The sequence below is a fragment of the Hippoglossus hippoglossus genome, chromosome 23, assembly GCF_009819705.1.
Source record: "Hippoglossus hippoglossus isolate fHipHip1 chromosome 23, fHipHip1.pri, whole genome shotgun sequence".
Lineage (NCBI taxonomy): Eukaryota > Metazoa > Chordata > Actinopteri > Pleuronectiformes > Pleuronectidae > Hippoglossus > Hippoglossus hippoglossus.
The window spans coordinates 6,048,494-6,060,629 of NC_047173.1; the positions used below are offsets into that span (position 1 = coordinate 6,048,494).

Below are 12,136 nucleotides of genomic sequence, written 5' to 3' on the forward strand. Positions count from 1 at the left end.
TTCTCAATCACTTGCATTTATCATGTTTAATGTTAAGATTTAAGGAATCAATGCGATCACATCTCTGCTTCATGGAGTTGATTCTTTTTTGATCTCGACCAATGCTCCACTTCGTGTGAACCAATCGGAGAATGGCTAGAAACATAACATGAGTTCACCTCTGCATACCAAGTGAAGCATAAGGTCAACCAATGGGTGAGTTGGAGAGTGCCACAGACCAATAGGGCATGAGGGGGCGGGCTCTGTGATTTGTACAAAAGATGAGCTGCAGCGTTTCGTGTCTGGACGACAGTAGTGAAAAAGTTTAACGTATCTAAGACTTTACGATGACTTCCAGACAGGGTTGCAGAATTGAGGTCCTGCAGATACTCGCGCTCGACCGATCGTGAGTCTCATCTGTCAATTATGATGTTTCCACCATTTTTATAGCATCAAAAAACGAATTAAAACCAACCTCTCCTGAAAAAGGAACACTTGATCAAACATTGTCATAAGAAATACTTGAAAGAAAATGAAAGAAATTTGTTTGAGATGTACTTTGACTTGTAGTTTGGCCAATGTCCCACTGACTAACACGGAGGAGGCGTGGTTAATGACCTGTACTGCAGTGGTGATCAAGATGATTTGGCTTCACTTTTGGGGAGCTGTCATGTCGTCCATCTTTATATACAGTCGATGCCACCACGCAGTCGCCTACATTTCTGTTCTTGTTTGCAGGCAGGTGGGGTACAGTGGGTTTGTCAGAGGTTTGCCATTGAAGTTGCTGGAAACGTGGCCGACACTAAAGGCCATTACAAACCAAAACACTGAGCTGAATGACACTAAAACGTTCCCATGGAGCTGAGGTTCCCTGCAGCTTCTGGTGATAGCAGTAGCTGACTGGTGTGCTAACCTGCTAGTCAGCCAGTGGAGCCTGTCACTGTGGCTGGCAGAAACTTGGCGTGCTGCAGCCGCCATGTTAGCTGGATAATAAAGCTTTGTGTGCACTTGACATGCATAACAACTGCTGATACTGACACATTAAAAGTTGACAGTCTGCAGCTGCATGTTGCTTCAGGGCTCCGCTCCGTGCTTTCAATCCTGTTTGCAAAAATAAGCTCTGACCAATGAGGGTACCCAACTTTATCTCAATGGGGAACCTCTTTGGTATTCTTGGGATGGCAGTGAGTTCTTATCGTTATATTGCATCTCAAAGAAAGATTCAGATTCACGCTGAGTGTGTCTTTGGTTCCAATCTGTGCTAGAGGTTGGAAAAATGTTTTGTGGGGACCTTGGCCGGCCCGCTGTGATACTGGTAGCTGTTTGGCACAGTGGCAGTGCCCGAGCTGGAGAGGAAACTAACGGACGTCTCCTCCCCTTGGTACCTCAGCTTTGTGTAATTTGACAAAACCTTTGTGTGTGTCTGTCTTTGTGTGTGCGTGCATGTGTGTGTAATGTGAAGTGAAGAGAGAGAGCAGGAAAGAGGTGGAGTGGCGAGAGACAGAGAAGTGACACAAATCGATGTGAGCACCCAACCCACCATCACCACCAGCAGCAGCAGCAGCAGCGGCAGTAGCGGCAGCAGCAGCCTCGCCGACCTCCATCACCCTTCTGCCTTTTCCCTTCGAGAGACGGAGAGAGACGGACTCGCAGGAAACGCAGCCTCTTCAAAAACGCAGCATCCGGTAAGTTCTCACAGAGATACACATGCATCCCACCATCAGACAAGTTTAGGAAGCGGCGGCAACAAGGGGCACGCTGGCAGGGCTCTCTGAAGTGCAGAGCGCACAGAGCGGGGCAGGCAGTCGTGGCTGAGCGCCTTTTTCTTTTCCCGCCTTTCCCATACGGCGGCTTCTGTCACCGCTGCTGTGGCAAAGAGAAAAAATAACCTTCGGCATAGGACGGTGAGCGAGCCACCACCGGTCCTCCTCTGTGCATATGTGATGAAGCCGGCTGGGAATTTGGGATTGGATTGAGGGAGGTTTCTTTCGCGTCCATTACCACTCTGCCTCTCGGAAAGCCAAGAGGAGGACGAAGAGTTAGCGATAGAGAGGTAGTAGAGATCTGTGAGATGAATGTTGCAGTGCAAATATTCAGACTTCTACTCAGCCTGTGATATTCTTTAATGTTGCTTCACTATCACCATGTGAACTTTATCCGGAGGTTTTTCGATTTTTTTTTAAAAAGGACTTTGATTGTGTTTTTTTATATTTTAGACCATTAAGTAGCGTTAATGGTTCTGTTTGACTGTGTAACATATACTGTATGTCTGTATGCACAATATCTGTTGCAGCACTGGATAACACTTTTATTAATGTCGAAGATGTTTAGAGGCATTGTGCACATTTACATTAATTACGATTCCAGAAAGCCTTTTGGTTCTGCTGCCATGTTTTCCAAAACTAGTATCCAGCGCAAAATGAATTCCTTGACAGTGCTTAAATCTGTCTTAATAATGATAATAATGATAACTTAAATATACCAGATGAGAGTAAAAATAAAACAAATCAAGGACAGAATAATAAAATAAATAGTAGTGGTAATGTACGCTGGGGATAAAGTGTGACGAGTGTGTTTTAAGGAGTCGCGGCTGGGGGCTGCCACACTGAATGGCCTGTTCTCAGGCTGGTACAGGGGCTGGTGAGTTGACCCATATCGAAGGACTGCAGTTTCCTGAAGTAAAGAGGTGGGGGTGGTCAGTCAGGTATCGGGGGCCAGAGCATGAAGGGATTTAGAGCTGAGGAGGAGGATTTTTTTTTAATGTGATTCAGAATTTGAGTGGAAGCCAGTGAACACGGGTGAGGGTAGAGGGGTGATGTGCGGCCAGAGATTCATTTGGGTGAGAACTATCACTACAATTGTTTCTCGAGGATGAATGGTTTGACAGTCACAACTGAAAAAGAACACAAATGTTAGATATTTCAATGTTACTACTGAATGTGCAGAATTTCAAGTGGTTGAGTGATATTTGCCTTCTTAATCTATAATCTCTATCATGTATCACATAATGTGTCAGCACAAAAAAAAGGGATTTTTCATCTGTCCTCATTAATTTCATGACCTTTAATTAGGAACAAATCCATTTCATACCTTTTGTATGCGTCAAAGTTTTGATGTCTCTTTTCTAACAAGCCTTTTATGCCCCGGGGTCCTGCCAGCAGAAGCCAGCCTTAACGGCTTGAGAGCCGTGAGTGTGCACGTGAGTGTCTTTGTGTGTGGTTTTGACCACAGTAACTTCCTCAAGGGTTTTTTCACTAAAAGAGTTTAGAGATGAATTTCCTCATTTGGGGATGATTTGAGAAACGGGAGGAGTCTTAAAAGTCAAAGCTGAGCTTCTGCCTGAGCAGAGGTGGCAAAATAAAGTACATTCAGATACTTGTGTTAAAAATGTTTCAAGTAAAAGTATAAAAGTACAGGCTCTGAAAAGAGTAAAATGAACCGACTAGACCGGGATCTACGTCTTCACTGTGAAAACAAACCTCTGAATCATTTCTGTTACACTGTTGCCTCGTAACATTAGTCAGGCCTGAACTGACCTACACAGCAGGACGGAGGTCGAATCATTTCTCTCCATTAGAGAGAATGAACATGAATGAATGCTTCACAAATGGAAATGATCAAGTAACTTAACTCCTGAGTTCTGACACAATTCATTCCTGACTATGGATTTTATTATCAGACCTATTCTTTTCTCCTCCTCCCCCCTCGCCCATTTTACTTTAAAGAGCCAATTGAAGTCATCGCTTAGTCATGCTGTATAATTGTGCGCACTATTTATAGTCGTACAGTATCACGTTCTGCTGCCTCCTATCAGGCCGCAGCATCAGGGATCGGTTTCCGCTCCCTTTTCGACAGCGATGAAAATATATACAGTACACAGAAATACACACAGACGCACACACAGGGTTTGTGTTGTTGCTTGAATGTGTGTGTGCGTGTGTGTGTGTAGTGAGTGTATACATGTCCCGGGGCCTGTAGAGCGAGAAACCTTGTTAGATGCAGGTAAGAGTCAGACAGACAGAGACATCTGTCAGTCGCTGAATGGTATTTTCCCAATGCGACTGATGAGGTGCTCTCGCTCGCTCTCTGTCTCTCTAACACATGCTCACACTCACACACACACACACACACACACACACACACACACACACACATATGCGCACACACTCAGGAGGGCTCAGGTGAGGAAGCGGAGCCTGTTTGAGTGTCAGTGCTTTAACGGGGTGTTGATCTCATACAAGACAGGAAGCGGTAAACAAACCCCCCCCCCCCACACACACACACACACACACACACACACACACCCCAACATGTGGCGGCTTGCTAGAGCATACCCAGCTCCTCTTCTGCCTCTATCAAAGTGTGTCTGTGTGACTCGTGGCATAATGAAACATAACAGATGAGTGGAAATCAGAGCAGTTCTCACGTCTTACAAAGACGTTGGTGCTGTTGAAGTGGAGTTTTTTTTTTAAATCGTACAATAAGCAGCAATCAAAAGGTGAGAAATGACTTGAGATGTTTTTATCGCATGTGAAACTACATTAAATCCAATGTAACCTCTCTGGAATGTAATGTAATGACAGGCCATATTTCTAGATCCCTTGAAGAGTATTATTGTTAGTTACTAAGAAACGTATTGACATTATTAAAAACACGCTGCGAATAGCGAAAACGACACCGAAATGTTTCCAGGGGACCCAAAAAAATGATGAACATGGCTGTAGTTCAATGCTTTATGACGTTATTGAAGTCTGCTACTCAGTGGTGATGGAATTTATATTTGTTGTGACTTTTAAAGTAAAAAAGTGTTTTTGTCGGCTGTAAATTCAAGGTGATTGGTGCAGATTCAGAGGAAAAAACATAAACATTAAAAGGATAAACACCTAATTAAGTGTACACTACATTGAGTCTCCTTGCCTTTCTCTCTTAGTCGGTATCCTCTTTGTTCTCTCCTCTCTCTTTCCATCTATCTAATGACAAACCAGTCTTTCTGTCTCTCTCTGCAGACGTTGGACGAGGCTAAGGAGCGCGTCGCCAAGATGTATGAATTATTAGACTAATGAGCTTAAGTGGCTTGTCCTAACATTGTCTTTCTCAATCACATAGTCGTACAGAGGCTGAGGAGAATACGCACGTGAAACCACCACATCAACGCCTCCTCCATCATAGTCTCTCTTTTGTATTTCGAGGTCAGGATTAAAATTCAGCAGAGGAATCGGTTAACTTTGACTCCACAGTCTAGCAAGTGATCCATTGTAATGAAACTGAAGGATATGCTGAGTGTTTTATATGTTCTGTGGTGGTTTTTAGTTCCAATATTCGACTTTTAAAAATGGCAGATCTCCCTAAAATGGACAGTCAAATTATATGATGGAAAGATCGTCAATCACAGAGACCTGTTAACCAATCAGATTTCATTGCATTATTGTTTCACTTCTCTGTTTGTTGTAATGTTTAACTTAATGCAACAACTATATACTCATCCTGTCTGCAGTGAGAGGGGCTGTGGGTTTGAGAATTAAACTTCTATTACAACTTATGACATTTTTGCAAAGAGATTTAATACATTTGAACGTTTTATAATGAAGCAAAACATCATTGCGCTTCTCATTAAAATAGTGTGTAACTTTTTGCAGGGTTCATCATGGAGTTGTGTACATCGCAATGATTCACTACTGTAGTTTGACTGAACATCAGGAGCACTGGAAAAAAGATCCTGCTGGATCTGTGGGCCAAAATAAATTCATAAAGTTTCTACGGTCCCCTGCAGGCAGCAGGACTCTGCATAAAACTGGTACTTTCAGTTTGAGCTGTTTACAGTTCTCAGCAGGCAGCAAGCTCCACATAATGTGGGCTCTGTGTGTATCTGTGAGGACCATTTTGAACCTACAACCTACAGAGTGAGGACATTTTGGGAAAGTGAGGACATTTTGGCCGGTCCTCACTTTCTGACCCCCTTTTAATGGGCTGTTTGAGGGTTAAGACTTGGTTTTAGGGTTAGAATTATTGAAGGCTTTTACTTTTGATGGTTAATGTTAGAGTAAGGCTGCTAGGGAATGAACTATGCCAATGAGTGTCCTCACTAAGATAGATGTACAAATGTGTGTGTGTGCGTACCAGGACCAGCCAGTCACAATAATCAGACTGTCTACATCAACTTGAGTGTGTTAAAGGGTTGGTAGAATGCCATCCAGTGGAAAATGTCTGGTCCTTTTTGTAGCTTTTGACAATCGTCCACGAGGAGAACACAAACAAACACACACAACTGATCCTTGTAGTCAATGAGTGGGTCAAGCAGCTCCCATCCCTTTAAGAAAAAAAAGATCCCAAAAACAAAAAGATAACGAAACAAGACCCAACAAAAAGAAGTACACCCCTTGAGGCTTTCCTAATGAACCGAAGTCCAAGTCGGACAGAGGCCGCCTATTTCCGAAACTTTTTTCTCCCCCCCCTCTCATGTTCCTTTGTGCATCAAACTCTTCAAAAAAAAACATAACAAGCTGCTTTCATGGATCAAACGAGAGCGGCAGTGCTCATTGTGCCAATGCAGGATATAAAGAGGAGACAGTGAGCGGGAGAGAGAAATACCTTATTATTGTTATCAAAGTAAAGCCAGCTCCTCTCCTGCTGCTCTTATGGGACCTCTCGCACTCAGACCCTGGGGAATCTCAACATGACCCGCATGCACACACCCCCTCCCTCTTCCTGGAACGCACACACGTGGGCCCGTCTTGGAGCACGTCGTTTCATTTGTGATATTAGTCCATTCCCTCTGACCCTGTCTTTTCATCAGGCGCGGCGGTGCATATTTTAGTCCCGTCCCTGCGCTTGTTTTACTAATTGGTGGCTATACTTTGCCCAACACTGATATCCTTTGATCATCTCAGATCATTACGTTTACCTCATTAATTTGCTCAATGTGATTTTTCTCTTCCCCCCCCCCCCCCCCCCCCCCCCCCCACTCCAAAAAAAAATTTAAGGGTCCATGCAAAATTGGATTAATAATAGATCATATAAGCCAAGAGAAAGTGTAATTCCTCCGTGATTTCTCCTCTACTTCTCTCGCTCTTCCTTTTGTTCCATTTCTGATTGTGTATCATTGTCCTGTGGCGGCTGGAGAAGGGCAATATCTGGGAAAATGAGCTGAGAGTCTGCATTGAGGAGAGAGCTGGCTTGGCTCAAGACTTCCTCAGCCACGTCAGGAAGTCATTGGCCAAACCGAGCAGAAGAGGCAGAGGGAAACCACTAGCAGACTTTTACTGCATTTCCTTCAACACAAGTCGGATTATGTGCTAAACTAAATGTCAGGACTCTACGGTACGAAGAATTGAACGAATGATTCGCGCAGACACTCATACACTGCTTCTATACGCAGCACTTTCTATAACACATCGTCCAGCCGTCAGGGGCAATTTGGGGGTTTAATGTCTTGCCCGAGGACACTACTATATGTGGACTGGAGGAGCCGGGGATCGAACCACCAACCTTCTGGCTAGTGGACGACCCAATCTACCCTCTTGAGCTACAGCTGCATCTGCGGGCCCGACATTGGGTGTCGGGTAGAGTCCTGCATGGGACCTGAACCCGCCAAGATCCGTATTTGGCCCGAACCATCATCTGCAATGATCTCAAAGTCAAATCCGGACCTGACCCGACCCGTCACCCGTGATTAAACACTTGTGCTACAACTATGTGTGTCCCATAAGAACATACAGTAGTTTCTCCAGCCATAACTGTAAACATTAAATAAAATGGAATTATATTTTATGTAATTTAAGGAGTATTATACTGAATAATAATATGTGAGTGACGTTACCCAATACTGTGCTGTATGCTGAAAACTAACATGACACCAGTTTCACTTTCAAGTATAAAACAATGGGGACATAACAACATTGGCTTTTGGAGACCCAATGTTTCCCCCTGCCCTCCGGTCTTTATGCTAAGCTAAGCAAAACACGTCCTGACATGTTGTGTCCAGCTCTGAGCTCAAGGCGCAGACATGACCTCAATATCGATCCTCTCCTCTCACTTTTAGAAAGGCAGTGAACGGTCCCGGCTCCCACAACATCGAACTGTTCTTTTAAAATGCAACAAACAAACTGGTCATATATATATATACACACACACAAACTCACGCAGAAGGCGCAAACATCCTCTTTTACACTGTTTTCCCACGTTTGGCTTCCTGTACACCGGCTCCCTTTTGTTCAAACGTACATTAGACATTAGAGAGAAACACAGTAATTCATCCAAAGTGCGTCAAGTCTACAATCATGGCCCACTTACTCTCACCAAGTGTGATTGTACAGGCTGCCAGTACTTCCTGTGTCACACCGTTCCCTGTGTTTCAGCATCAATATCTCCTCTTTCCTAACAACAGGCTGTTGTCTGCGCTTTGTTGTTGACGGCTTCATTGTCAATCCATCCAACTCCAAATTGTGTCGCACACAAAGACGCTGGTGCCCCCCCCTCCCTCTCCCTCTTGTTCTCTTCGGAGCAGATTACATCTGGGATCACTCTTGTCTGCAGGCGCAGCTCGGCATTGTGCTGCGTCTCCCTCTCTCTTGTTGTCACATTCAGCTCCTTGCCCTCCTATTATTACATAGATAAGTGAATGTTTGTGTTGTGGCGAGACGGGGGAAGCGCGTCTCTAATGTAGTGTTTTATGCACGGTGTTAAAATTGGCCCCTGACGCCTCTGCCACTCAAGGAGCCGGCACGTCAGCCATAGTCGTAAACGTTTTTTTTGTGAGTGAGCAAAAGATCATACGTGTCTTTGTGTCTTTTTTCAGCAACTGTTTTGTCATATGTACAATATGTTTGTGTGTCTTTACATGACGGCATATGTCAAGCGTGTGAGTGTGTGTGTGTGCCTGACAACCAGAAGTAGTAGACATGGGACAAATGAAGGAAAAGCATTTGATGGCGCTGAATGTCGTCATGTACATTCAACATTTCGTGCATTCATTTGTACATTTGCACCTTCCATATGTAGAGTATGTGTCAGTGCATGCTCAGTGTACAAAAAACACATATGTGTTTGAATCCATAAGAGAATTAGTTTGGCACAATGAAGAAAATTTAGGTAAGATGAAAAAAGCCTGACAGCTCTCATGGCTTGTTCCCTGTGTGTGTGTGTGTGTGTGTGTGTGCGTGTTAGTAAATTACAGAGCTCTCTCCAGATAAATGCTCAGGTTAACTTGAACTGTGTCTCTTTGCTGGTGAAGTTAACCTCAGTCTAGTCCAGTTCACTCCAGACTGTCTGATAATCCAGACTGGTTAAGTTGACTTCAGTCAGTGTTAACAGTGTGAACTCAGTTGCAGGTCGTGATGTGATGACTCAGAGACAGAAGGAGACGATGCTCCTCAAGGATGCGGAATATCTTTGTCATTATTTGTACAACTTTTAAATACTAATGCTCAGACATTGATTAAGTAAAACATTCAATCCAGCTCAGTTTTGAGGCTGTGGAGTTTCTGTACAACACCAGAACAGCTTGTGAAGGAGTTATGGAAACTTTCCCAAACAAAGGTCTGGAAAAGTTGCAGGTTTCTTTCCCACAGTGAAGTGTGCAGCAGTAAGGCCACCTGGGCATCAGAGAGGTTGAACTGAGTATGATTGAACCGACTTCAGACTTGCACTGAACTCTGGATATTTTCCAGAGGGACTCTATGTAAAACGCTCCAGTCAGCTGGACATTTTTCTGAACTGTTCCTTCCAGCCAAACGTGTAGAAAACTCCAATGAAGATGTCAACTTGGAAAGACGACAAGATTTTAGAGCCTTTCGGAATATGAGCCGACGCTGGTGTTAAAAAAAAAAAACGCAGCAGAATTTATATGTCATGTTCTGCTTCCTGTTTCTACCCAGGCTCCACCCCTCCACCCCCTCTGTCTCCAGGGGTCTCCAGGAACAGTCCAGATCCAAATTTCCAGAGTCCATGTCTGAGAACTGATGTAATTTAGGAGTTGCAGTGTGGTGACTGCAAGAAGAAACCTTACAAAAAATTGAGTAGATCCAACACCATTTTTGTATAATGTCAATATTTTTCAGGTAATGACTTTACAGTGTAATAATATTTTATTAATATTTATAATTAATAATTACTTCTAAATGCCCAGTTCTTATGGTTAATTGCGGAGTCCAAGCTGACAGTTCAGGATACAGATTACTCTGTTTACGTGAGGAATTTACATAAAATACCTAACCTTGTTAAAAAAAAAAAAAAAGTTTGTTCCACCAGTATCTCTTCTGTTGCAAAATGAACTTGGGAAATACAGATTACAAAAGGTCCATTTCTGCTCCTGTGTCGATCCTGAACACAGCAACAGTATACAGGTGCGCTCCACGGCTGCTCTAAATAATATCACTGCAGAGTTGGTCTTGGTTGAAAGGTATTTCTTGTAAAACTGAGGGTTGTTGTCAGTGGAACTAGGGCGGGGGAGCAACACTTCATTTAAAAGAGAAAATTCTTGCTGGCTGGATTGAAAACACGCTGAAATAAGAGTGGGGACCTTGAAGTCATGTTTGGAGTAAAAAAAATGAAAGATGTCAAATTTTAGAATGAACGTGCAGGGTTACAAGTGACAGTGTTCGAATCCATGAGAGCTTTCATTGTTTTCTCCTATTTGTCTGTTTATCTGTTTTTTCAAAAAGAAGAAGAAAAACTATTAATAACCAGCTGTCCTTTGAAGAACAGACTTGAAGTTGACATGATGTTGTCTCCCGTTGAAAGACAGAATAATGGGACAGTTAGGGGCTGTTAAACTTTACCATATGTTACACATAACAACATGTCTTTGAATTTGTATGCCTGTGTAAATTTGTGTGTGTGTGGAGTGTGTCATCTCCACCTGTTATCCTCTCTCTGAGTTTTTACTGTATGCTCAGATTGTTAATGGGTATCGCTAATAGTGGGTCACAGCAATACAATGTGTGTGTGTTTCAATGTTTACATGTGTGTGTGTATGAAATGTTGCATGTGCACGGTTTTCCTCTGATCCAACATACACACACACACACACACACACACACACACACACACACACACACACACACACACACACACACACACACACTTCCTCCCTCCTCCATGCGTTCTTCCACTTTCAACATCCTTCCCTTTCTTATGGAAAAGAGCCAATTAAACTTGTGTCTGTTTGTTTTAAACAAAATGGCTTTTAATTAGCACGATCAAAAAGGCTTCTTTCTGCAGGCCCCAGGATCCACTTTGTAGTTCCCCCTCCAGATCGCACATGGGTTTGATGCCACCTGATAGGACGCCAAGACAATCAGAACACTTTTATAATGAATACAAACACACACACACACATGTTCACTTTGTCTCCGTCTATCGTTTGTACTCCTAAAGTCTTTTGGTCTTTTGTTGTATTGTTAAAATGACCCTTCCTTCATGTTGCCCACATCCTCTCAATTCTTGCTGTGCTGCTCCTTTCTTCTCTTTTGTCCTTTCTGTCTCTGATCTGTGTTGTTTTAATGACGTGGCCCAGCATGGCGGCTGGGCATGATCCCGTGTGCCCTCTTTGCCTCTGTGGCTGCAAATTGCTGCTCAGTTTGTTTAATGACGAGTCATTTCTATATAAATACACAACTCTTAACCCATGTAAAGCATTTGTCAGGGATATCAAGACCCTGGCATAAGGACATGTCTAAATATTATAATATTGAATGCAATTTTTTTTTTTCAAACTCCACACCCTGTTTCATATGCAGTAAAAAAAAACAAGTTGCAAAGAATATGCAACTTTGGCTAAAGGGTCTCTCAATCAAAACAATAACGACATGTTTCTTGCAGGTCCCATAATCGTCTCGGGTCGGTTTAGTTCGCCAACTGGTTAGCACGCAGTGTGTCTTTCCTTCATCATACCCTGGAAGTTAGAGCAAAGACAGGTAAAGCCAGGACTGAGGCGTAGCGTCTCGCACAGAATGAATTAAACCCATGGCGGTAACGCGGTTGCATGAGCATGTACACGAAAGTCACTTTTACGCACAACAGATTCCGAATGACAGACTGAAGACTGAAAGATTTCTCTGGGTTTGAACGTTCTCGGAAACATTTTGGATACAGCAAGTACACAAGTCAACAAAGTATACAACATAGGTCTAATTCTTTTTAAACATTTTAATAAAGAATT

The 12,136-nt window shown here is 43.2% G+C and overlaps 1 protein-coding gene across 2 annotated transcripts in view; it reads left to right on the forward strand.

The window, feature by feature from the left end:
• Positions 1-1,523: 1,523 nt before the first annotated feature.
• The window catches only part of sox5 (SRY-box transcription factor 5), a 229,353-nt gene continuing 218,740 nt past the window's right edge, over positions 1,524-12,136 (forward strand). For both annotated transcript variants that reach the window (XM_034578932.1, XM_034578933.1), the window contains exon 1: positions 1,524-1,664. The gene's annotated coding sequence lies outside the window, so the exon portion shown is untranslated. The remainder of the gene's footprint in view (positions 1,665-12,136) is intronic.